The sequence below is a fragment of the Amblyomma maculatum genome, chromosome 1 (genome assembly GCF_055883805.1).
Source record: "Amblyomma maculatum isolate TAMU_Amacu chromosome 1, ASM5588380v1, whole genome shotgun sequence".
Taxonomy (NCBI): Eukaryota; Metazoa; Arthropoda; class Arachnida; order Ixodida; family Ixodidae; genus Amblyomma; species Amblyomma maculatum.
In genome coordinates, this window is record NC_139344.1 from 493,206,998 (window position 1) to 493,226,184 (window position 19,187).

Genomic DNA, 19,187 nt, shown 5'->3' on the forward strand with positions numbered 1-19,187 from the left:
GTCGAAAAGAACGCATCCCGCGCGGTTTTAATTTCCAATTTTAGTTTGCTCGCCAGTTCTCATATCTGAATTCGATTTCTCTTCCTTCTACGCATTCGCTGTAATCTTCGCTTCAGATGAATGGCGGTGCGTGTAATCCACGGGGTTTTTCTTTTTGTTCGTTTTATTATTGTAGGTGCAAATCTTTTTCGCATTGTGTTATCGCACTTTTTACCTGTAGTCACAGGTTGTTTCACTGTAGGAATCTGTACAAGAAAAACTATCGAGAATTGTTTCTAGTTAATCTATGATGCCTACATCATCTGCCCTGCTGTAGTCTTTGATAGTGATTGAAGAGTTGCTGTCATTACGGTCAGCGTTGTGGCGCAGGTGAGGAAAAGTAAGAAAATGCAATTTATGGTCAGAAATTCCGGCTTCCATGCTAACTTCAGGACAGAGAAAACTAGATACAAAGGCTAGATCTAATACGGAAATAGCTTGTCCTTGGAGGCGCGTTGACTCATTTACTACCTGAGATAACGAAAAACTAAGCATTATATCCAGGAGCTTTTCACAGTTTGAAATTTCGTTCCTTCCAATTGCTAAGTTTGTCCATTCGATACCTGGAAAAATTAAAATCGCCTGTTAGGATGAGTTTTGTGCGAGCGTTAACTCTGCTATGCAGGAAGTCGTGTATCTCGAGAATATAATCAAGGGGTGCATTCGGTGGTCTATATATACCGCCCACTAGTACCAAGTTGCCCTGAACATTAATAGTGCACCACACTTTCATGATTTGGTATACCACTATCTTTTTGGAAAGGAAAGTCTTGCTTTATTGCAAGGGCTACACAATCTCCTCGCCCATCACGATCTGAGCGGATCAATGCGTAAGAGCTTGGAACTGTTTCTGAGTCATGGATATCCGAATGCAGCCAGGTTTCAGTTATTACAACTAAATCTGGTGAGTGGAGAAAGAAGAAGTGTCTTCCTGCTAAGGTGGCTTCATCGCTCCTCTGAAAATTCTTGCCGTCCTTGTAAGCACCTGCCCTGTCTCCAAAGAAGTGGATCTTCTATTTCCGAGGAAGCTCCAGACGTCCTCTACGCGTCAAGTTACGAGACCTCCGGCGCATGCTACTCATGCATGATTGCAGCTCAGGTCGGCACGGAGGCTAGGCCTAGTGCTGCCGCTGCCACGCTGGCAGAGGTAGCTTCGCCGGAGTTGCTCGCTGCAACTCCTGCCCTGCCGTCGACACCTCAACCTGACCATCGGCCTCAGGTCCAGCTTGGTGCTCCTGGTTCTTCAGCACCAGCGCCCATTCAGCCTTCCCAAAATGGACAACAGCCCGTAAGTGAACTGTTCTCTGGGCGGAGCACGGCTATGGCCACTCAGCTAACACGACGAGATGCATATCCAACAGTGCGACCTGAGGAGACAAGCTCTCCAATGGACCTATCGGCTCTACCATCCGTATCAACGAGTACCCGTGCCCCTCACAAGCGTCCTTCGGAAGATAATCAACCGAATTCGTCCTCGGCAAGTGGTGGCTATCAAGGAAAGCGCTCCTGTTTAACTATCGAAAACCAGGTTGCATCTACACCAGGATCGGCATCTTATAAAGTGGCGATTAAATCTCTAGCCAACAAAAGCCTGACCGATATACCAAACAGGATCATCCAGGCCAACTTGGACGCGTGTCTCGGAACCAGAGGTTTTCGGGGCTTCACGGCAAGGAAGAAGTCAAACACTCTAGCTGTGTGGCTCCCGACACTTACTGCGGTGGAACGTGTCCAAACGCTTAGTTATATTTCAGTCACAAGTGAGATCTCAGTGCCTGTGCAAGAGTATCTAGTTGAAGGCTCCGACTTGCAGCGTTGTGTCGTTTACAACGTCGACATAAACGAAGATCAAACCACCCTTCAACGTGAGCTGTACTGCCCAACGCACCGAGTCATACAGGCCCGACACATAGGAAAGGGGCGTTCCTGCATGATCACCTTGCAAGGCCCTCCGACACTCCCAGCCTGTCTGTACTACTACGGCTGCATATTAAGGCCACGGCCGTATAAACCGAGTGTGGTTTACTGTTATAACTGTTTTCGGCCAGGGCACATGCGCAAATCTTGCCCCTTTGCTACTGCCGATGAAGGTGCGTCTGAAGGAAAAGTTACGTACCAATGCGGCCTCTGCAAATCGGATGACCACGAGATAACATCTCCAAGTTGTCCGACAAAGCAAAAGGCAACGCAGAAGGCTCGTCTTCGGAACACTAAGCGTTGGCCAATAGAGGACATGACACCGGTGCAGACATCCAATCACTTTGCAGCTCTTCAGTGGGATGATGACGAGTGGCCAGAGCTTCCTTAGCCCGCTTCGAATGCACCTCCAGCTAAGACAAAGTCTAATGATACGGCGCTCAAGAAACGCCGTCGACAACAGCCAATACAGCAGCGTACTGATCTACCAGACGACGATATGGCTGTAGTGGATGAGCAAATCAATCGTCTCTTAGCAGAGGTCTCTAAGCTCCGACAACACCGCGAAATGCTTGCTCGACGTCGGCGAGCTGCAGAAGTAACCGCCAAATCTAGTAATTGCCCAACACAACCGCCTTCATCCCGCGCAACAGGGCCATTTGCTGCCTCTTCCCAGAGTACCACAACGCCCAATGATAACTCTGCAACATCGCTGCTCCGCTATATGGTCAACCAGTTGTCCAACCTGACATCTGTGATACTACAGCGCTCGGACTAGCACACAAAAATGGTGAAATCCGGTCGTCCTGGTGTACTACAGTGGAACTGTAGAGGTATTTCCAGGAAGGTGGCCGAGCTCAAGACCCGACTGCGATTTAACAAGCTTCGGGTATGGGCTATGTTACTTCAGGAAACGAACGCCTTACCATCTATTCCTGGCTTCAGCGGCTACGTGTCTCCTTCAATGACCGACCGTCGCGTGCAGACTGCTTCTCCCCCGGGAAAGGCGGCGATATATGTTGAAACGCGTATTCCTCATGTACGCCTTTCTCTCGAAAACTGGTGCACATCATACCAAGAGGTAGTAGCAGTTGCTGCGAAATTTCTGAAAGGAACCGTTGTTCTTGTTTCTTATTACGTTCGACCAGCTGGAGGCGCCTCTTCCCGTATTAATCTTGGCTGGTTATTAAGTGTTCGTCGGCAATACCCCGGGTGTCCAATTTTAGTCGGAGGCGACTTTAACGCCGCTCACCCAGATTGGGGTTATGCGACTGCAAGCCCTCGTGGTAGGCGTGTGCGGGACGCCTTCACTGATGCCCTGTTTGTTTTGCTTAATCACCCTGGGACAGCAACACGGCCTGTGCATCACATACGTAGTGCTGCCTATGCTCCAGACTTGACGTGGTGGTTGGGCGCAGGAACTCCCTCATGGCACATGGAGCCGGACTGCTGGGGAAGTGATCACCACCCTATCCTCATCGGTCTCCATCCCTCCCGTCTCCGCCCTTTACGCCGCAAATGTTCTGTGATAAACTGGGACAGCTTTCGCTCATCTCTCGACAGTATGTCTTCAGATTCGCCGTCACTCCTTGTTGACAGTATACAGACAGCACTAAACAGCGCTACGACTACTACCTGGATTGATGTAGGTCGACCGGCACCAGATCTCGGCCTGCTTAACTTGTGGGCAGCCCGCCGTCAAGTTGAGCTGGCTGCTACGCGAGACCCTACTTCGGGGCAGGCACGTACAAGACTTAATTATCTTACCGCGAAGGCTCGGAGATATGAACGCGATCTCTCGCGACGAGAGTGGCATGCATGGTGTGAACAATTTTCTGATAAATCATCGAATGCCTCACTATGGCGAACGTTTCGTGCAATGGAACATGGTCGTCGTTCTACTGACGCAGCAGCAACAGCATGCTTTGCGGCTAATCTGTCGCCGGGTGATTTCGCCAAAGAAGCTGCTCGAAAAGTTTTCCCAAAATACGATATACTGCCTCCTTCAGCTGTAAACCTTAATTTGGCAGGTATCCCTGCAGACGCATGGAAACTACCATCTGCTGCCGACGCAGATGGAATTGCGAGCCCCTTTTCGATGTGCGAGCTGCTGGCTGCAATTGACGATGCGAAACGGAAATCAGCGCCCGGCCTGGACAAAATTCAGTATGAGGTTTACAAGAACCTCAGTACTGCTGCACTTCCTCAACTACTAGACACCATAAACAAAGTGTGGCTTGATGGTGTCGTACCCGAGAGCTGGAAAACCGCTGTCGTGATCCCTATTCCCAAAACTGGGAAGCCTCCAACGGACCTCGCCAACTTACGACCAATCTCCTTAACATCAACGCTTTGCAAGCTCGCAGAGAAAATGCTAGCCACACGACTTTCTTGGTGGCTTGAACAGCACGGTTTTTATCACCCTGCTCAAATTGGATTTCGTCCATACATAGGTACAGAGGACGGGTTGGCTGTCTTGGCATCAGCAGTTCTGTCATCTACCCACAGTCGCATACGTACCATATTAGCAATGGATGTTGCAAAGGCATATGACAACATCAGTCATGCTGCAATCCTGAATGCCATTGACATGCTTCATCTCCCTCCGAGAGTACGCACTTTTGTCGCATCATTTTTGGACGGAAGAAAATTTGCAATACGCCTCAGCGGTGACACTGTTGGTTCATTCGTTTCACTACGTGGCGTGCCCCAGGGATCAGTATTATCTCCGACGTTATTCAATATTACTTTCATCCCATTGGCGTGGCGCTTACATGATATCCCTGAAATCAAGTTTTTGCAGGACGCAGATGATATCACGGTATGGAGCACTCACCATGATCTTCTCACTCAAGAAGCCGCCCTTCAGTCAGCATTAGACGTAGCCTCTGATTACGCATCCTCCATTGGCCTTCAACTTTCTGTGTGTAAAACTTCATACACGTCAGTCGCCAACCGCTGGGGACGCCGTAAACTTGCCTCAAATCCAATTCGTCTCTCTCTATCAGGCACGCCAATACAAGAAAGTTCGAGCCTGAAAATTCTGGACTTAACAATTCACCGATCAGGATCAGCGACTGCTTGGCTCTCTCATGCAAAAAAGCAAGCACTTCAAACTATAAGTTTAATAAGAAGAATTGCACCTTAAACGGGTGGCGCTGGCTCGTCTGTTGCATGCCAGTTAGTGAGGGTGGTTCTGCAGCCCCGTATTGTTTACCAGGCACAGTTCCAGCATCTTACAAGGGCACAATGGGATCGCCTTGAAGCCGTAAATCGAGAGGCTATGAGGACCATAACATGCCTTCTACGAATCACACCGGTCGTAGCGTTACAGGAGAATGCGCAGCTCAACACCATCGATGAATTGGTGCAGCAGCGCCGTGATGCTCGCAGACTCAAGGCCACTTTGTCACATTCCACGCAATCACTGAGGGCGTATGCAGCGTCCCACATTATTCTTCAGCCACCTGCGCCAGTTCTCCCTCCCTGGAAATTTATACAGTTAGGAGACAACAAGCCAACCGACATCCGCAGACCGACGTCTGCCAACTCTGCATCGTTGCTACGCCAGAGATTTGAAGAGCAAGATACTAACCTGCCTCAAGATTCCATAGTAGTGTACGTAGATGGAAGCCTGCAAGGCTGTGAAGCCAAAACGGCAATCTACTGTCCACGGAGACCTAGCCTGAATCAGACAACTACGTTTCAGCTTTCGGAACCACTTACATCTTTCTGCGCTGAGCTTGTGGCAGTTCAGGAGGCACTCTGCTCCGTGACTTCTATAACCATGCTCCCTACAGCCCACATTGTCATCCGCACTGACGCACTTCAAGCAGTACGTCTGCTCCGACGTGTCAGCCGCTGCCCTAAAATTTGCCAGGACATCCACCAGCTTGCGGCGCGCATCCCACAATCAATACGCATTGAGTGGGTCCCACGGAATCTGCTGCATTCCCAAAGTCAAGCTGATTTTGCAACCCGCCTCGTCAACCAAGGCGCATCAATCCCACGGCTTCTCGAAGTCGACGGCGCTACCCTCCTTTTGTCAAGAAAGGAGCACCTCCGGCGCCGCACACGTGCACTTATCCCTCCGTGTGCGATATCCCTTCCCCGCGGTCTCACCCGTGCAGAGGAGGTAGCGCTTAGGAGGATCCGGGTCGGTGTTGCCCTTACACCAGCAGTAACTAGGTAGTGGTCGTACTTCCAACACTTATATCCTCGCATGTCGAGGCCGACATCCACCACTTGCTGTGGGACTGCCCAGCACTCAAGCCAACACGAATCCGGCACCTGAGCATAGCTGGCCTTTCAGCAACCAATCCTGCCTCATACGTCACTTGGACGCAGGGACCTCATCATCGCTCACTTCTGGACTTCATAAAATCAGCCAATCTTTTTCCATTCATGTAATCATTTATTCATCCTTCATCTCATAACCTACTGATGCCCTGAGGCAATAAATATCAACTTAAAAAAAATCTGGTGAGTACAGCAACAGCAATTCTTCAAATTTTTCGGTTTTGTTCACAATACTTCTAGCATTGAAGCATAATAATGTAAATGGAACTGGAGCCTGTTGTCAGTCACTGCCTCCCGCAGCACTGTTGGCAGACTCCCGCTCGGTACGCCTCAGTAGCATTCGTTTGTTTTCGCTTTTATCCCAGATGTCGTCGTTTATCTTCAGTTTATTAAATATGAGAGCCACCTTATCACCGTTGTCGCCATTTATCTTAGATGATTGTACAGAATTGTCCTCAGCGATTGAAAATTGGCTACCTTTGAGTTTGAAGCAGTTTTGAAGCATTTTTATTTTTTCCGACAAGTCGTATAATCGAAGTAATCGAAGGCGGTGAAATTAAAGGTGCAAGAATGGGTTGAAAGTAACAAGATACTCGGAGAACTTCAGAACGGCTTTAGAAATGGTAGGCGCTTAGATGATAGCCTGTTCGTGCTTACCCAATGCATCGAAATATCTAGAGGGGAAAATAGACCTTTGTATTTGGCCTTCCTGGACATAAACGGGGCGTACGACAACGTAAGCAGGGAACTCCTGTGGAACATATTAAAAGAAGAAGGTATCGGTTATAAGATAATAGAGTTCCTACAGGAAATATACCGGGATAACAAAGTAGAAATTGCGTGGGAAGGGATAAGAAGTACGGAGGATGTTAAAGTATGCAAAGGATTAAGACAAGACTGTCCTCTATCACCGGTGCTGTTCATGCTTTATATGGTAAACCTGGAACGGAGGATACAAGACAGTAGCCTAGGTTTTAACCTGTCATATAGATTAGGTGGAAAGGCGGTAGAGCAGCGCCTCCCCGGCTTGATGTATGCAGACGATATTGTGCTGCTAGCTGAGAGTCTGGAAGAATTGCAAACTCTAGTTAAGTATTGCGGAGACGAAGGGGACGCTCTAGGCTTCAGTTTCAGCGCAGTTAAGTCGGGTCTGATGATTTTCAACGGCTCAACTGATCAGAGTCTCAAAATACAAGGCCTTGAAATACCTAGAGTAGCAGAATACAAATATCTGGGGGTATGGGTAAACGAAGGATTGGCATACATTGTAAAGCATGAGCAATCACTCAAGGCCAAAGGGCGAAGGAATACAGGGATAATGAAGAATAGGGCATTGTGGGGATACAATAGGTATAAGGTTTTGAGGAGTATTTGGAAAGGAATTATGGTGCCCGGCCTTACTTTCGGAAATGCGGTTTTGTGCCTAAAATCAGAGGTACAGTCGACATTAGAAATAAATCAGAGATCCGTTGGACGATTAGCACTAGGTGCCCACGGCAAAACTACAAATGAGGCGGTACAGGGAGATATGGGCTGGGCATTTTTCGAAGTACGGGAAGCTCAGAGTAAAATATTATATGAGGAACGCCTGGGGAAATTGGACAGTAACAGATGGGCAGCTAAAGTATTTAAATACCTGTACTTAAAAAACGTGGACTCACAATGGAGGAAAAGAACTAGGAAACTAACTAGTAAGTATGCTAGTAACAAGGACGGAGAAATAAAGAGCATTAAGCAACAGGTGAAAAACACAGAAGGTAAAAATTGGATAAATTCGACGAAAAAGAAACGGAGTGTGGAATTATACCGTAAGTGGAAAATGCAGATCAGGAAGGAAGATTTCTTTCATAACTCAAGAGGCAGTGCCCTACTTTTTGAAGCTAGATCAGGGTGCCTTAGAACACGCAGCTACAAAAAGAAATTTAACTATGGAGATGACGCATGTGCTGTATGTGGAAACTCCAATGAAACAATTGCCCATATTATACTCGAATGTAATGGTATTCATCCGGAAGTTGGTGCAGGCGTAATCACTGTTCCTGAAGCTCTGGGGTTTAGAGATACCAGTAGCCGGGTGAATAAACCGGCGGTGGAAACTAGCAAAAAACGACTGGAGGATTGGGGGCTTAAAAGCAGAGAAGTGACATAATATTAGTAATGTAGGAACAAAATTTAATAAATAGAATGCTGGTTTAGTTAACCATTCTTAATCAATAATTAAGATATAGGGAGAAAAATGAGCATGATAGCTACTGCTACCACACCGTTTCGAAGGGGACGCTCCTATATTCCATCCATCCATCGAGGGGTATTTACGTTTTCCCTCTGCCCTTTCCTTGCCATCGGGCGAGAGAGGTAAACACTGGCGAGTCGGGTCGAGCGGTCGGGTCGAACTAATACCGCTGTCACACGGGCATTTCGAAGGCCCTCGAAGCGACTGCCTATCGACTCGAAGGCCTTCGAAAGCTGCCACACGGGCGTTTTCAATGACCATTGAGTCGATAGTCTATCGAGTCAGCGGAGCAGCCCAGAACTCTATCGAGATCTCGAAGGCCCTCGAACCATCGAACGTCCGCAAGGTTGCTAGCGCTGAATCGAGGAGCGTCACGCACACACCTGCACAGCGCGTTTACGATACAAAAATGTGAACAAGCGTTAGTTTATATCTTTAAATTACGTGGTAAAATATTAATATATGTAATAATTTAAAAACAAACATAGCTCTTTTTAAAGCAAATAATTTATGCACACTCTACCCCTGTAACATGCGCCGCCGAGAAATGCAAACGCAATGAAAAGCACAGCCTTATAAACGCCAGCGGGTTAAAAAAACAAAAACAAAACAAAAACACATTTGTCTTTGAATAACAGCTAAACACCTGCAGTTACTAAAAAAAGGTAACAGTTACATCTTATTTTGCATTTATAGAGAGATTTTAGTTTATTAAGCAAAACCGAAAGCAACGATACTGGCGCCACAAAAGTTTGGCGCCAAACACCATAACTATTTCAATAGACTTCGAGTTTTGCCGTGTAGCAGCGGCACAACTCCTTCGAGTTCGATCGCGATTGAAAATCTCGAAGGCTATCGACTCAATCACCTTTGAAAATGACCGTGTGACTAGGGTATAAGGAGCAGGTGCTTCGGGCACTCAGGTGCTTCGCGCATGCGCAGTAGCGCTACTTGAAAATGGTCCCTTGACAAATGTACACTTGCTTGCTTTGAGATTTATTTATCGCCTCGAATTAAGTGTGTCATGCTGTTTGTGTGCCGAAACGTTGCCAGCTAAGGCTCTCGCGCTACTTACTTACTCTACTTACTCTGCAAGATATAATGGTGCCGGAGACATTGAATTTTTTTTTCTGGTTTTGTTTTGTAGTCTTGTAGCGCCCCTCGCGCCGCGCTTTTATCGCAAACAACGGCGCGGCGCTAAACGGAGAAGAATTTGTCACTAAGCGTCTCAGTGCAAGCAGGGGAAAAAAAAACAGTTCGAGCCCGAACGCTGTTGGAGCTGGTTATTCCTCGTTTTAGCTCCGTCACAAAGCTATCTTCAGATGTTCGCGGTGTTAGCATATATTTTGAGGGTGTGGAATTTAGACTTTTTTTTTTTTTCAGTGGCAAGAAGAAAAAATATCTTCCCCTTTCTACGATAAAATGAACGGAACTATAACACTGCATAATTTATTGCAATATAATTTCAAAGAGCGTCTCCCTAGGAGAAATTGCACGAATACTTGTACTCTCTGCCACTTTACTGGTACTATAGAGGCTATAGTACCAGTAAAGGTACTATAGCCTCTGACCGGCCGCCGTTTCAAGGGGCTCCTGTGAAACCAGTTTGGATGCACAGCGTAGGTGGCGCTGCAGGCGAGCGGTTTTTCCACGGCGTTCGCCCATTTGGCAAGTGCGCACGTGCTGGCGACTGTGCGCGGTTTATTTGTGTGACTCCTTGCCTCGCTGTGTTGAAAAAAAGTGGTGCCTGTGAAGCACATGTGATAATGCCGACAAAAAAAGGTCGGACGTGTTTTGTGCCGCTCTGCAAAGGTGGCTACAAGTCGTCGAAAGAAAAAGTGTCGTTGTTCCGCGCCCCGTCCGACCCTCATCGGTTGCAAGAATGGACCAGAAACATAAAGCGAGACGACAAGGCTCTCGATGAAACCTGTGTTGTGTGCTCGAGGCATTTCGACGAACGCTACATTCAAAGGACGTTCAAGCATCTCATAAACGGGAAGGTTGTGGAAATTGATCGCGAGCGGCCAGCGCTCACCGATGATGCCGTCCCGGCGATATTTCCTGATGCTCCCTCGTACATGACGAGGCCTGTCCCCCAAAAAAGGAAGGAAAGGAACATAGCGGACAACTGTCTGCCACCGTCAAAGCGCATGGCTTCAGGTAACGGAATGAACACCGATCCTGCAGATGTCCGTGATTAAGGGTGCTCACCAGAACTGTCATCGCACATTCCGCATCCGTTTGTTGACATTGTCCCGCCTTCATCATCTTGTTGCAGAATTTTGTTGTCGAATGATCCTGCAGCGCTCTGCTTCGGGTGGCACATCAGCTTGGAACCAAGTGACGTGCGCGTGATCAAACATGTGACGTTTTCAGCTTGCGCCGAAGCAGCAGGGTACGTTTGCACATTGTATTGCCGAAGCATCAAAGTTGAAGAGTTTCACGTGCAGTGTCAAGAGGAGGCCCTTGCAGCGCTAGTGAAGACAGATAAAATGTTACTTTGTCCAGGCTGTGAGGTTGAGCCTCTCTCACCTGGCCAACATAGCGAGTATGGAAAATCGTACTTCTCAAAAAGCTGCATGGTGACGACGTCCGACGGCAATACTTGTCTACGATGCAAATACTCAAGGAAGCTCATCTTAAACCAGTTAAGCAGGCAGCAGAAGAAGCGAGTAGAGACTTTTAAACAAAAGAATGCTAGGAAACGAAAATCCCTTCTCTTATTTCGGGCTAAAAAAAATTGTCCAAGGTCAACAAGACTGTCGAAGACCTCCGGGCACTAACACAGTCTATCCCAACTACTGTACTGGAGGACAAAATCAGAGGCCTTCCTTTAAAGCAGCGCCTTGCTGTGAAGGCGTGTTTTGAGGCAGCGTCCCGAAAATCAACCCGGGGCATGCGTTTCAATCAGATGTGGATATTGGAATGTATCCTCATGCGGAGCCCACAGCTCTATGAACATATCAGGCGGCATGAGATTATGGCCAAGCAAGTCATGTCTGGACAAGTATTTGAAGGGATTTGGGTTTAATGACAGCGTGTTCTCGGCACTTGAAAAGAGTGAAATGGTGGTGACGAGATGAAGCTCTCCGAAAACATTAACGTGAACTAAGTGCTTTTGTTGGCCCATTCAGCAAGACCGTGCTAAGTGATCATGGCCTTTCCGAGGTGTGTTATTCAATTAAGGTTTTGTAGCTGTATTTCTATACGAAAGTTAGTACTTGTGCATGTTCAGGAGGTAAATTTTCGGGAATGAAGGCAATGTTTTTTGCAATTAATATTTTTCACTGACATCATATGCCCCTGATGCTTACACTGTTTACTTCACTATACTATGTTCTGTATTTCCAGGAAAATGGACACAAATTCTTGGAGTATTTGCTGCCAAAGGCAATGTGAAGGCACCGACACTGGCAAAAATACTTATTGAAGCCACAATACTTGCTGAAAAATCGGGCCTTTTCGTCGATTTTTGGACTAGTGATGGAGCTCCCTGGAACAGGTGCCTTTGGAAGTTCTTCGGCATCAAAGGTAGGTTAATTGTAGCATTACATGTGGTTTAAAAAGTTTATCCCTGTTTAGTTCACCAATTACTCATAATGCTCTCTCATTTGTGCAGCTTCATCCACGGAAATCAAGTGCAAAGCTCCCCACCCTGTAAACAAAAAAAGAAATATCCATTTGATATCGGACTTCCCCCACCTGGTCAAGTGTGTCCAAAATGCTTTTGTTGGAAAAGGAATACAGATTCCAGATGGACATGTTCATGTTCAAGTAATTGAGGAAGCCTGGAAAATGGACAAAGAATCTGTGACATTGAAGGTGATGCCACATATCACGCAAGCACATGTGCACCCAAATGCATTCGAAAAAATGCGAGTTAACCTCGCATTTCAGCTATTCAGTCAGGAGGTACTGAAGGGTATCTTCTTTTACAGAGACCACTTGGAAAGGAATAACGTCAGAAACATAGAACTGACAGAACGGTTTGTGAAGCTGATGGAGAAACTAATTTTTATAATGTCATCTAGAATCCCAACAAAAGGCCTCGTGCTGAATCGAGTAGTGCAGAGTTTTTGAGCGAGTTCATTGCATTTCTCAAAGAATGGGAACAATATGCGGCACAACATGGTGGCGGCTTTTTAAGTCCAGGAACTGCCCTTGGAATGCGTGTAACGCTACAAAGTACACTATCGCTTATAAAATACCTCACCACATCCCTGCAATATAAATACTTGTTGACAGCAAACTTAAGTCAAGACAGGATGGAGAATGTGTTTGGGATTGTGCGACAGTGCTTTGGCTGCAACGACCATCCGACTGTAGGGCAGTTTTTGATAATTATCAACAACCTGTCCTTCTACAATCTCGCAAAGCCGCCAAAAGGAGGACACGCATCTGCAGAAGTAGTGACTGCCCTCCTGCAACCATCTGACATCCCTAAAGAAAAAAATGCACGAATAACTGAACTTGTTGATAAACTACTGGATGGTGGAAACCTGGCTTCTCCTGCAGAGGTACTCGAGGAGCACAGCAGCCTGAACGATCATCAGAGCTGTGTAGAAAAAAAAAAGTGACAGCCGACTAATTTTTTATATAGCCGGATATGTTGTCAGGAAAATACTGAAGAAGTTTCCTTGCCCTGAATGTGCAACTTATTTCAGCACTTTGCCTCTGCAAGCTGAGTCAAACAACAATGCCTCGCTTACACAAAAGTTTGACCATGGAGGCTTAGTTTATCCATCAAAACCAATTGAACAGCTGATAGAAAAGCTTGAAAACGCATTTACCGTCTTTTTCAGCCGCAACAAGCTACATGCAGAGAGTACGATTAGCTTCCTGCATTTTCTTCAGGGAAGTGAGCTTCAGGGTGTGGGCTGCGAGGAGCATGGACGTCGAATTACAACAGAGATCATCAAGTTTTATGCTTTGACTAGGATGCATTTCTTTGTGAAGGCAGCAAACAAAGAGCGCAGTGCGCAGCGAGAAAAGAAAAAGCTGCTGAAAATGAGGCGATGTCAGTAGCCTCGCACTTCGGAAAGGGCTCACGGAAAGGGGTTAGTGCATTGTTGCCATGAAACTTTTGTCATAAAGATGTTCCACCCAGCAATTTGCCCTGCTTCCTTTTTCTCATCTCGGTATCGTGTGAAAGATGTGCTTTTACGCTTCTTTACGAAGCAATAGGGAACCAAAGCTCAAGTTTCGCCGCGCGATGGCAGCGCCGTATTCCTGGCATGGTGGCGAAATGTGAAACGATGGGACGTCGCCGGAGCAGACGCTCCGCTAGCTTCCTGTGCGCGTGCGGCGATTGAGTTGCGCCTGGCGGTTATTTGGCGATACAAAAACGCTTCCGCTGACGCGAAACGGAGGTACTAAGTAGCATTGTGTCATGGGCAGCCACAATAGTAGGCGAAGCGCCAAAAGACGAGGCTCATGTGTGGAACTTTGCAGATTCCTTTGGAAGCGTTTCCACAAGACCTGTTTTCCAACCGCGTGACAGCGTTCTAAGAAGTGTTGCGTTCTTTGGGGAAACGAAAAGAGCTAATTTCCTCCTTCTCCATAAACTCAGGAATGTCGACAGTTGATAAAGACGGCTTGGAGAGGCATCGAAAGAGTACAGTGGTTTAACACCATGCATACAAAGCGAAGGGGGTGAAGGAATATCCAGCTCTTCGCTACCGGCGTGTCTTGCTTTGTTCTGTGCTCTCTCCCTGCTTTGCGAGTGCTCTGAAAGCAACCAAATCAACAGATATCCAGCGTGCGACGTCCACGATCGACAATGTTGTGTGAATGTACCCTAAGACCAAGAAAATATCTAGGAACGAGACCTTTTTTTTTTTCTTGGAAAGGGGGGAGGGGGGTGGGGACATGCCTTGCTGAGCTGAAACTCTTTTACAGATTTCCGCAAATTAGCCAATAAATGAACCAACATTATTATTATTCATAACGAAAATATGTCGGAAGTGCAATACAAAAGCGATCCTAGTTATGGCTCGATTGACAATACTCGCGCGGAGCACCCTATTCGCGTAACGGGTTTCGTTAATGCAAACCAAATAGAAATGAAGCACAACCATTTAATAAGAACCGAAATAAAACACTATGTAGTACAAGCTTGGATCTCACCTGCCTTCCGAGCCAGCGAGCCGGTTATGTCGCGTGCAGCACACGTGTGCTTTTGAGACTGCTAGCGTTCGTGCCTTTGAAGAAACACCTCCTTCGGACTATAACTCATTCTTCTACTGCAAGATTTGCGTTAGCAACGTCGTTATAATAAAAACAAAACCGTATACAGATCTAATGCTACAGGCCAAAACGATGATCAACGAACGAGCCTCTTTATTTCAGAGTACTGATAATACGTTTGCAGTTTTTAAACATTTTATGTACAATAATATAATTACATAGCAGACTTACGTCGAAATACACTTCCTACGTTTTCGCTAACGAGGGAAACGCATTCACAATCAGTATTTACTCATTGCCGTCTGTCGTCTGCTGTGCAGTACAAACGTGAATAAAAGTTTTCTCGCCTATAATTACGCTTCCTCCATGGAAATACGCGGCAGGTTGTCCAATAATCAAGACGGAATGCAGGCGGCATGTCGCGATGCGCCTGCGGGGGCGCGTCAGGGCGCGTGCTCGTGCGAGAGAAAGCGCGCGGCGCACGCCGCAAAGGCAGCGAGCCAAGCCGGCGGCGCCCCACTGTGTATTTTTCTGCCACAGATGGCGCTGCCCATCAGGAGCCGCAGCGCCGCCCAGCGATGCTTTGGGAGCCTATAGGCAGAGCTCGCCGTGACGCTTACATTTGCTCCTGCAGCGGCCCACTGTCGGTGTTACTGCGTCGAATCTGCATGAGAAGAGAAGCTATGACAGAATTAGCCCTATTTAACATTTTAACGCATTTTCAAAGCAGTGGAACCGACTGAATCGGAGTGAACTATCCCCGTAGGGGCTTGGGGCCCCGGCGCGCGCCAGCGGGCGGTAGCGCCATCTGCCTTGCGCATAGCTAATTATTTCAGCTTCAGCGGCTCGGTCACGACACTAGGAAAACTTTCTAGCCTCTGATAAAATGTTTCGACAGTCTGTCAAGTACAACTTGAAAACCTGAACATGCACAAGCATGCCTCTTCAACCTTCCCACTGAAGTTCCTATATAGCGCAAGCAGTGCAGGCTCCAAAGAAAAGGAGAAAAAATGATATAGTGGGCGGCCCAAGATATTCACCAGCGTTTCAGTCATGTTTTTTTTTCCGAATCTTGTGTTCCGGTGATGATCGCAAAGATAACGTACCGGAGTAGCTGCCGGGGATGTTTTCGGTGAATGGGCAAGTAGGAAACAGCCATGTGAAGCTTCTCCAATACAAAAATGGGATGTTGAATCGGGTTTTGCCACTGCATTTCCGTCATTCGCCTCACTAAATATTAAAAAAAAAAAACGATGAGGCTCAACGCTGCTGAACCGAATGTCGAGGTTTAGCTCAAATGAGAGAAACCTCTGTAATCAAGAGTTCGACGAAATGTAGTCTGATCAGGTGGTGGCATAAAAAAATATACAGAGGCACTGACCAAGTCAAAGTTTCATGAAAACGTACTAACGTTTCGGAAGCCCTACAGCTTCGTTGTTCATAAACCAGACAACAAGCATTCGTTTATATCTTCTTCAAATACTTTGACTTGATCAGTGGCCCTATATGTATATATATGTATATATATAAATATATATATATATATATATATATATATATTATAAGAGCAAACACTGAATTGGTTTCCCGTTTGATGCTTTTATGTGCGCTTATTTTATTTATTTTATACGTGCATGATGTCCCATCCTCTTCCCAGCTAATTCCGCTTCGTGAAGGGGGATATATCGCGGATTGTCCGAAGCATTACGGCGTCTACAGTAAACCGTTGATGCATTCGGAGGGAAGCTGGTTCGGCGTTCATTTTGCTATAATGCTATATGTACCTGCCTAGCATCGCCCGCTACCGCGCTTTGCCGCTGTGGCCGGGGGCGTGGAGCGTTCGGTCTAGTTTGCCCGGGCGCAATAAAGACGTCATCTTTTCTAGCGCTTCTTTAACACACAAGGGACATTAGATGAAGGAGGAACACATAAGAACAGGACGGACGCTAGCGACGGACCTAGCGTCCGTCCTGTTCTTATGTGTTCCTCCTTCATCTAATGTCCCTTGTGTGTTAAAGAAGCGCTAGAAAAGATTCAAATGCTTTCCAACTCGCCCAAGTTTCCGCCTTATTAACAATAAAGACGGCGATGTTGCTATGGTGATGGCACTGTTTACGATTCTTAGAAAAACGCGCCACTCGCGCAAGTGAGCAACAGAGCTAACGCTCTAAAAGCCCGTCGGCAGGCAGAGCGTTTCCAAAAGCATGGGGCCTTTATCTCGAGTAAGGTAGATACCGTGTCATCCAGGGGGGGAATTCCGTAACGCTCTCAATACAAAACCAGTCTCAAACCACTCAACTTGCCCTGTTCCTATTGGTCAGCGGCCATATTGAAATTTTGCGTCATCACTGATCTCACCGGTGACTGCGCTTACGTCATCAACAAGACTAAAGTGGTGACGTTGCCCATGAGCTGAATATTGACTGAAATTGTGAGCGAAACGAGGTAACCCCAAAACCAGTCAACTGAGTAGAGCGAAAATGGCGGCTGTGTTCCTTGCGTTGCTATAGCGTTGCGCTGGCTGTGTGACAGTTGTGTCGGTGCGATCCACGGCGTAGGAGGGAGGACGAAGACGCGTTTGACGTACCGGGCTAGTTGTTCCGACTCTGTTCAACTCGGAAACCAGCAGAAAGTGGAGTGACTGTGCGGCGATTGCCGACGAACATCGATGAACGGGGGCTCACGCAGCTCACGGACGAGTGCGCAGCCACTGCGGCTGCATGCGCACCGCGTTTTTTTGCTATCGGGGGCTACCAGCTTGCGTCGGGAACGTAACATCGTTTGCATCGCATAGGCATCGATCAGCAGGTGCGTGCGCTGATAGCGGAAGCCATCGGGCGGAACGCTGATTGTCGTCAAGGTGCCGCGGTGCGATATGGAAAGAAGTCGCTAGGCAAGGGGTTCTACGTTGTGAACATCACAGTAGTGAGTAAATGTTGGTTTTGACTGTGCGTGTTTGGCTACGACTTCGAAACGTCATTGTAAACTTGTATTGTGCATATTTTATTACAGATCTGCGACGCGAACATACGCACTTTTGACCCTCGTTGCCCCGTGGGACCAAGGACTCCAAACAACGCGTTCGTCTAGCGGTACTCCTGCACGCCGAAAGGTGAACGAAGGCCTGCTAAACGCCTGCGACTTTTTCTTGGGTAAGCTGTGAAAAACCCGCGTCGGTTATCGAACGATATTGATTATATGCATTAATATGTGCAATCGACCACTTGCTGTAAGTTGGCTTCTCTGCAAGTCTTGTTTTCTAGCCAAAAGGACTCGTTCCCCCTCGCAATGTTAAAAAACGAACAGAGGAAAGATCTCTTTTCTTTCCAGCTGTTGTCTTCGAGATTACCCAGCGACACCTGACGAAAGTTCAATACCTGTATATACCTCAAAATACAGAACGAAGGGACTAGGGATTGTAGTGCCTTGCCCCCATTCGTTACGCTCCCTCCCTACGACACGTTCGCTACTCGAAAGTGTGAGTACGCTGCCAAAAGCGCCTGCTTCTTTTCGTCTCAGCAAGAACTAGAAGCGTGTTGCGTGATAACGAGACCTTTTGGTTGGATTACGAGCCTCACAGAGAAGCTGACTTGTCTTTCGGCGAGTGATCGATTGTCTGAATTCGCTGAAGCTGCATGCATAAGACGGACTAGTTATGCATATGAATGCTTGTTAAAGTACAAATTTAGTGTTATTGCAGCAGCAACCAAATATTCAATGTTTGAAATCTCATTACTGCCTAGGAAACCGTAGCGCTTGTGTTGTGCAGGTAATCGTAACACATTTTTGTTTATATCACTGTGAAGCTACAAGGCTATCCTTACAATGATGCTTGCTTGGACAGCCCTGTGACACGTTGCCAACATTCCTGTGAATGTTTACCACCTCACTGTGGGCTAGTTGGTATGGATCTTTGATTGTATACTAGAACATGCAAAAGGCGGACTTAAGTGGATGTCATTGTTTGGTTATGCAGGAGACAGTGACTACCCACTGGAGTCATGGCTGCTTACACCAATGCCAAGTCATCCCAGACCCAACTTGCTGTCCCTTCTCTGCTATCACCTTTCAGCCTGGCACAGTTGGCTGTGGTCACTAGCTGTGTGGTAAACATGCTTAAACCGAAAAGCGTAGCATTACAGCAAGGTAATAAATATCCATGACTCTTATTGGAATCAGAAAATGGCACCAAAGATTTTTTACTGCCACATATACTCAGTAGAAGCACTTATTTCTTGGCCGCTGTATTTCACTTGAGTGTTTTTATTGAGGAAGAGACATCATACATACCAGCACACTTAGCTTGATGTACAATGACCATACAACATTGACATGTATATTGCAGAACAATTATTGGGCTCAAAGAAGCCGCTCCCTTTCAACATATTGAAGCTACCTATACAAATAGGTACTGTATGCATGGTGCAGTGTGCAAAATGCTTACATATCAGAGGTAAAAATGCCAGCTGGATGGTATACTACTAGAGAGCAGTGCTAAATGCTGTAACAGCTG

At 46.9% G+C, this 19,187-nt stretch overlaps 1 long non-coding RNA gene and 1 pseudogene across 1 annotated transcript; both read left to right on the top strand.

Annotated features, from left to right (window-relative positions):
* Positions 1-10,234: 10,234 nt before the first annotated feature.
* Positions 10,235-11,942, top strand: LOC146210260 (uncharacterized; annotated as a pseudogene).
* A 5,102-nt stretch (positions 11,943-17,044) lies between these two features.
* On the top strand, positions 17,045-18,900 carry LOC146210261 (uncharacterized). The gene is made up of 3 exons (XR_014708497.1): positions 17,045-17,599; positions 17,687-17,826; positions 18,651-18,900. It is a non-coding gene; the product is annotated as an uncharacterized LOC146210261 (long non-coding RNA).
* The last annotated feature ends 287 nt before the right edge of the window (positions 18,901-19,187 follow it).